This window comes from Ovis aries, chromosome X, assembly GCF_016772045.2.
Source record: "Ovis aries strain OAR_USU_Benz2616 breed Rambouillet chromosome X, ARS-UI_Ramb_v3.0, whole genome shotgun sequence".
Lineage (NCBI taxonomy): Eukaryota > Metazoa > Chordata > Mammalia > Artiodactyla > Bovidae > Ovis > Ovis aries.
This window is the reverse complement of record NC_056080.1, coordinates 14,942,842-14,949,274: the sequence shown is the minus strand read 5'-3', so window position 1 is coordinate 14,949,274 and position 6,433 is coordinate 14,942,842. Positions and strand designations below refer to the sequence as shown.

The 6,433-nt window shown below is 46.8% G+C and overlaps 1 protein-coding gene across 8 annotated transcripts in view; it reads left to right on the top strand.

The window, feature by feature from the left end:
• Nucleotides 1-4,835: 4,835 nt before the first annotated feature.
• Nucleotides 4,836-6,433, top strand: part of CTPS2 (CTP synthase 2) — a 113,738-nt gene continuing 112,140 nt past the window's right edge. For 5 of the 8 annotated variants that reach the window (XR_009598787.1, XR_009598788.1, XM_042242575.2 and 2 more), the window contains exon 1: nt 4,836-4,940. The gene's annotated coding sequence lies outside the window, so the exon portion shown is untranslated. Of the gene's footprint in view, nt 4,979-5,035; nt 5,127-5,506; nt 5,847-6,433 lie in introns of those variants that run through there. The other 3 variants (XM_027962798.3, XM_015104808.4, XM_042242573.2) reach the window with 3 other exon arrangements.

Sequence of the window (6,433 nt, the reverse complement as noted above, 5' to 3'; positions counted from 1 at the left end):
TCCGCCACCGCCGCGTCTGCGTCACTTCCGGACAAAGGCCCCGCCCTCCCCTTGTTTCGTAACTCGATGACGCGCGTGGAAACCGGACAAAGGGTTTTCCCCACGTCGCCTAACCCCGCCCCTTTTCCTCCGCCCCCGGTATTTTGTAGGTTCCTGATGTAGGGTAGTAAACAGCGTCTTTGTCACTCAGAGCAGCTTGGCTGGTGACTTAGCCTCGCCTTTTCAGGTTCAGCTGGGCTGGCCCCTTGAAAATGGATATCTTTAAGCTCTTCCTGAGTGAGTGAAAGTCTCGTAGTCGTGTCCGACTCTTTGCGACCCCATGGACTGTATAGTCCATGGAATTCTCCAGGCCAGAATACTGGGATGGGTAACCTTTCCCTTCTCCCAGGGGATCAAACCCAGGTCTCCCGCATTGCAGGCGGATTCTTTACCAGCTGAGCCACAAGGGGAGCCCAAGAGTATTGGAATGGATCTTCCCGACCCAGGAATCGAAATTGGGTCTCATTCATTGCAGGCAGATTCTACCAAGTGAAATATCAGGGAAGCCCTAAGCTCTTCCTGAGTCCACATCAAACCTAGCTCAGGATGGAGGAAACTATTATAGGACACGTCAGGATCCTATGATAGGGGCAGAATCTAGGCTGTGAGAAACCACAGGCAGACGACCTCATTTTTTCAAATAAATTGAAAGGAGACTCTATAGATTAAGAATGGCTTAAGAGAGGGCCCATGGCAACTTGTGGATTTTATTTAGATCCTCAAATACAATGGGGAAAACTTTTTGACGTAAGAATTGGAAATTTGGGCACTGCTTAGTTTATGAGATTAAGAAACTAAGTTCAAAAAATTCTTATTGTGGTTGTTCTTCTAGTCACTAAGTCGTGTCCAGCTGTTTTGCAACCCTATGGACTATAGCCCGCCAGACTCCTCTGTCCATGCGATTCCCAGGCAAGAATAGTGGAGTGGGTTGACACTTCCTTCTCCAGGGGATCTTACTGACCCAGGGATCAAACCCACGTTCCCTGCATTGGCAGGCAGATGCTTTACCACTGAATCACCAGGGAAGTCCCTAATTGTGGTAGATAAACATAAAATTTACCATTGTAACCAGTTTTTAAGTGTACAATTAAATAGTATTAACTACATACACATTGTTGTGGAACCAGTCTGCACAATTCTTTTTCTGTTGCAAAACTGAAATTCTTTACCCACTAAACATCAACCCTATCTCCCTTTCCCCTAGTCCCTGGTAACAAAGCTACTTTCTGTCTCTGATTTTTGATTACTCCAGTAACTTCACATAAGTGGAATTATACCACAACTGCCTTTGTGACTGGTTCATTTCATTGAGCAAATGTGCCTGAGGTTCATTCATGTTGTAGCATGTGTTAGAATTTCCTTAATATTCTGGCTTAAAAGGCTACTTTGAATACTCCTTGATATAAATTGTAGCAATATTTTTTTGACCTGTCTTCTAAGGCAAAGAAAACAAAAGCAAAAATAAACAAATGGGACCTAATTAAACTTAAAAGCTTTTGTACAGCAAAGAAAACCATCCACAAAATGAAAAGACAACCTACTGAATGGGAGAATATATTTGCAAGGGACACAACTGATAAAGGGTTAATATTCAAAATACAAAAACAGCTTATACAACTCAATATAAAAAACAAACACACAACTTGATTAAAAAATAGGCAGAAGACTTGAATAGACATTTTTCCAAAGAAGACATACAGATGGCCAACAGGCATATGAAAAGATACTCAGTGTCTTTAATTATCAGAGAAATGTAAATCAAAATCACAATGAGATATCAACTCACACGTGTCAGAATGGCTATCATCAAAATGACCACAAATAACAAATGTTGGTGAGGATGTGGAGAAAAGGGAATGCTTGTACACTGTTGTTGGGAATGTAAACTGGTGAAGCCACTGTGGAGGTTCCTCAAAACACTAAAAAGAGAACTACCCTGTGATCCTGAAATTCCTTTCCTGGGCATATATCCAAAGAAAAGGAAAACAGTAATTCAAAAAGATGCATGCACCCCAATGTTCATGGCAGTATTGTTTACAATTGCCAGGGTATGGCAGCAACCTGTGTCCATCAACATATGAATGAATAAAGATGTGGTATGTATACACGTACACACACACACACACCCACCCACCAGAATACTACTCAGCCATAAAAAAGAATGGTATGTATACACGTACACGTACACACACACACACACACAAACACACACCAGAATACTACTCAGCCATAAAAAAGAATGAAATTTTGCTATCTGAGCAACATGGATGGACCTGGAAGATATTGTGCTTACTGAAATAGACCAGATGTGGAAAGACAAATACTGTATGTCATCACTTATATGTGAAATCTAAATATTGAAATCATTGAATATAATGAAAAAAAGCTATCTTGAAAAAGGCTGAATAGTATTCCATTGTGTGTATACTCCACATTTTATTTACCCATTCATGTGTGATGAACATATGGATTATTAATTTTTAAATTGTCCTAATTTTATTGTGTGTATGTGTTTAAAAGAGTTGGAGTTTATGTGTTATTGTGGGAAAATTAAATATATAGAAAACCAACCTAAAAGTTGAGCTTCAACAGTTATCAATCCCTGGCCAGGCCTTGTATCATCAAAATTAAATATATAGAAAACCAACCTGAAGGTTGAGCTTCAACAGTTATCAATCCCTGGCCAGGTTTGTATCATCTGTACCCCCACCTATTTCCCCCTATCCTGTATTAATTTGAAGCAAATGCCAGACATCCTGTTACAATTGTCCTGAAGGGTAGAATTCTTCAAAATTAAAGATTATAAAAGAACATGAGCAGTCAACTTAATCAACAGATTTTTCTTTTCTTTTTTTTTTTTTTTTTGCCATATGGCTGGGGGGATCTTAGTTGACCAGGGATTGAGCCTGTGTCCCCTGCAGTGGAAGTATGGAGTCTTAACCACTGAACTGCCAGGGAATTCCTTTTCTCATTAAAAAAAATTTTTTTATCCCCAATGCTATATAAGCACCTGGTGAGGGAAGACACACTCTGATCCCACACAAGTCAGTCAGTCTTACTCGTGTTATCAAATTTGTTTTTCTCCTCAAATCTTTTCCCATTTTGGACTAATGATACTGGAGTTATAATAATCCCTTTGTATTCACAGAGTATCCATCATCTGTTCGCCTTGTAGATTAATAGAATTAAGATGAGGCCTTATATCCTGTGATGAAGAGTCTGGCTTTGTGGGACAGACTTTTTGGTCAGGGCATTTCACATCTCTAAGCCTCAGATTCTGCAGTATAAAAAAGGGGATCTTAATAACTGTCCTGGTTGTAAAAAGGAAATGAAATACTGAAATGTAGAAGGAAGCCTTACATATGTGGCATGAAGTATTAAGTATTACCATCGATGTGAACCTGTTTCACATGCATCCTTTGTGCTGGGTCTTCTGGAAGACTTGTTTTACAACAAAGTCCTCTGTGCTTCCTGCCTTTTTATAAGGTGTTTCCTCCTTAAAAAAAGAAAAAAAATTGAATTTTGCCAACCATCCCTCTACCTTCCTTGTTGCTGTTATCTACTAGCTTCCTCATTGCTCCTCCACGTTCACTGAAGATTTGGTTCCTTGGCCTCGATTGACTCCTCCAATTGTTGACATCCTTCTGGGGGTCCTCAATGTCCCCCACACTGGCCTGGTGAGCCCTAGGCCCAATTCCAGTGACACCCATCTCACTTGACGCCATGTCAGGGTCAGACTCTAAACTGGATCACCTCCTGGAATTTCTTCCCCTTTGACATCGCTGACACCCACAGTCTGGTGACAACTCCTCAGTCCTTTCATCCCCACAGGCCCTCATCTTTTGGTCTATCTCTCTTTTTCTTGGCCGTGCTGTGGTACATGTGGGATTTCAGTTCCCCAAACAGGAATCAACCCCCGCCCCTTGCATTGAAAACGCGGAGTGTTAACCACTGGACCACCGGGGGTCAACATCTCGCTTCTTAGTTCCAGTCTATCTGCTCCCTGCTCCTCTCCCTTCCTTTCTTCTGGGGACTAGGCCCCTGGTGTGTCACCGGGGTAACATTCTTTCAGTGCCCTTAACTTCCTCACTCTCATCCTTCCACTCAACCAGCAAACTCCGGTTTTATCACAATATCAGTATTTATATGTCGACCTAGGTGGAGCTCATTGTACAGTAATGGTTTCCAGACTCCACTGGGTCTTCAGTGATGCTCACCTCACTGGGCCCTCTAGTGACTCACCTGGCTGGCCAGTCAAAATTTTCACCAGTTTCCCAGCCCTTCCATCTCACTCCAAACCCCCTAGTTAGATCCTCTCTCCTTCAGTGGTTTGTGCATGTTCTTCCCTTCGCCTTAACCTCCTGTGTCCTTTCCTGGCACCGAGGCACCAACCATCTTCTTTAAAAAGTCACTCGGCGAAGCCCTGATTGTCGTCCCCCTACCCCCTAGAATTTTTAATTTTTTAATTTTAATGTTTGCTACACGCGTCCTGGCCAGGAACCTTACTGACTCCAATAGGGGTGTAGCCCTCTCCCCATAGCGTGAGCCCCTCACAGGGCCGCACTCCGTCTGAGCGTCGCCCTCCGTTTGGAGCTCCCGCAGCCCCTCTCCGCGACCCAGAAGCCCTTTCCGGCGTCGAGAGCCTGACGCGTGGGCCCGAGCAGGGTCTGGGCGTGCCGAGGGCCGGGGCGCTGGGACGTGGCGTTCACCCGCGGCCCCGAGGTGCCGGTGCTCCGCCAGCCGCGGAGGGGAGGGGCAGTCCCCGGGGCTGAGCCAGGCCTGGGGCCGAGTGCGTCCAGGGCAGAGGGTGACGGGAAGCCGCCGGCGCCAGAGGACTCACTTTGGGGCCGCTTGTTTCGGAGCGTGGCACAAACCCGGGTGCCAACCCCAAGCTCACCGGAGTGAGTCAGCGGGGCCCGCGGCGGCAGGAGAGGGGAAGGTGGGCTAGGAGGGCGCCGCGCACCCCGAGGTCCGCGCGGGAGGCGGGAGGGACCTTGAGGGAGGCTCGGGACACCCCTGGCGGCGGCCTCGTCTTCAGCCGACAGGTGAGCGCGGCCGTCCTCCGCGCCACCGCCGCCGGCTCACAGGTAATCCCCCGCCGGGGCCTCCGCGCCGGGGCCGCCCGCCTGCCCGCGCCCCGGGCCCGGCGCGCACGTGGGGCCGAGCGCCTTTGTCCCCTCCGGGGGCGGCCGCCGCGCGCGTCCCTGCACACCGCGCGCTCTGCCCGCGGGCCCACAGCGGCCGGGCGGGGCTGAGCCCTGGGAGCCCGCCCTGGGGCGGCCAGCGGCCCTGGCGCCGGAGCGCCGTGTCCCCAGGCGGCGCTTCCGCGCGCGTCTGGCCTCGGAATCGGGCGCCGGGGCCCGCCGCGTGCCCAGCCCTGTTTCTCCCGGGCCCGGGAGCCCCGAGATGGCGTTGGAGGAAGTGCAGCCCAGCGCCGAGGGAGTGGGCCTTTTTGTCCCGTCCTCCGCCCCGCGACTCTCTCATTTCCCGGTTCCTAGCTGGTTAGGGCGCGCTGAGCCCGAGTCCGCTGCTGCTACAACATAGCTTTCTTTCTGCAACAGTTTCTCCACATATGGTGTCTAATTTGCATTCAATAAAATGCCCCCATTTTAAGTGTGCAGATAAGGGATTTTGACAAATTATACATCCGCGTAACCACTACCCAAACGTAGACCTAGATCATTTCCATCACTCCAGAAAGTTCCCTCATGCTCTTCTCCGGTCAATCCACAACTGCCCTCACCCCTTGATTTTCATCAGAGCTTAGTGTTGCCGGTTCTAGAATTTCCATAAAGTGGGCTCATTAAGTAAGTATTCTTCTGTTTTTGACTGCTTTCTAAATGGCCGTCATCGAGAAGGTGTCTCTTGTTGCCTCTGATTTTTTTTCAGTTATTCTAGTCCTGCGTTGTCCAGTGTGGTAGCCACTCGCAGCATGTGACTCTTGAGAGCAGGAAATATGGCAAGTGTGTGAACTGAGATGTGCTTTGAGTAGACACACCTAGTTTCGAAAGACAGTAACAACAACAAAAAAAGGATGTAAATTATCTCACCAAAATATTCTTATATTGATTATGTGTTGAATGATAGTATTTTGGATAAATTGGGTTAAATAAGATATTATTTAAATGACGTTAATCTGTTTCTTTTTACTTTTTTAATATGGCGACTGGAAAATTTAAAACTACACAAATGTTATGGTTTTATTGGATAGCGGACAGCTCTACACACCCCTATTTTACAGACAGTTGGTTCTGCTCACTGCCTGTGAGTCAATGTAAATAATGTAATTCACAAGAGTAAAAAAGTCCTGATTCTAGAAACAGCGTGAAGAATCTGCTTTTTCTACTGTTTTAAATTTTGCTTCAGACTTACTTGTTTGCTTAAAAGAGATGGA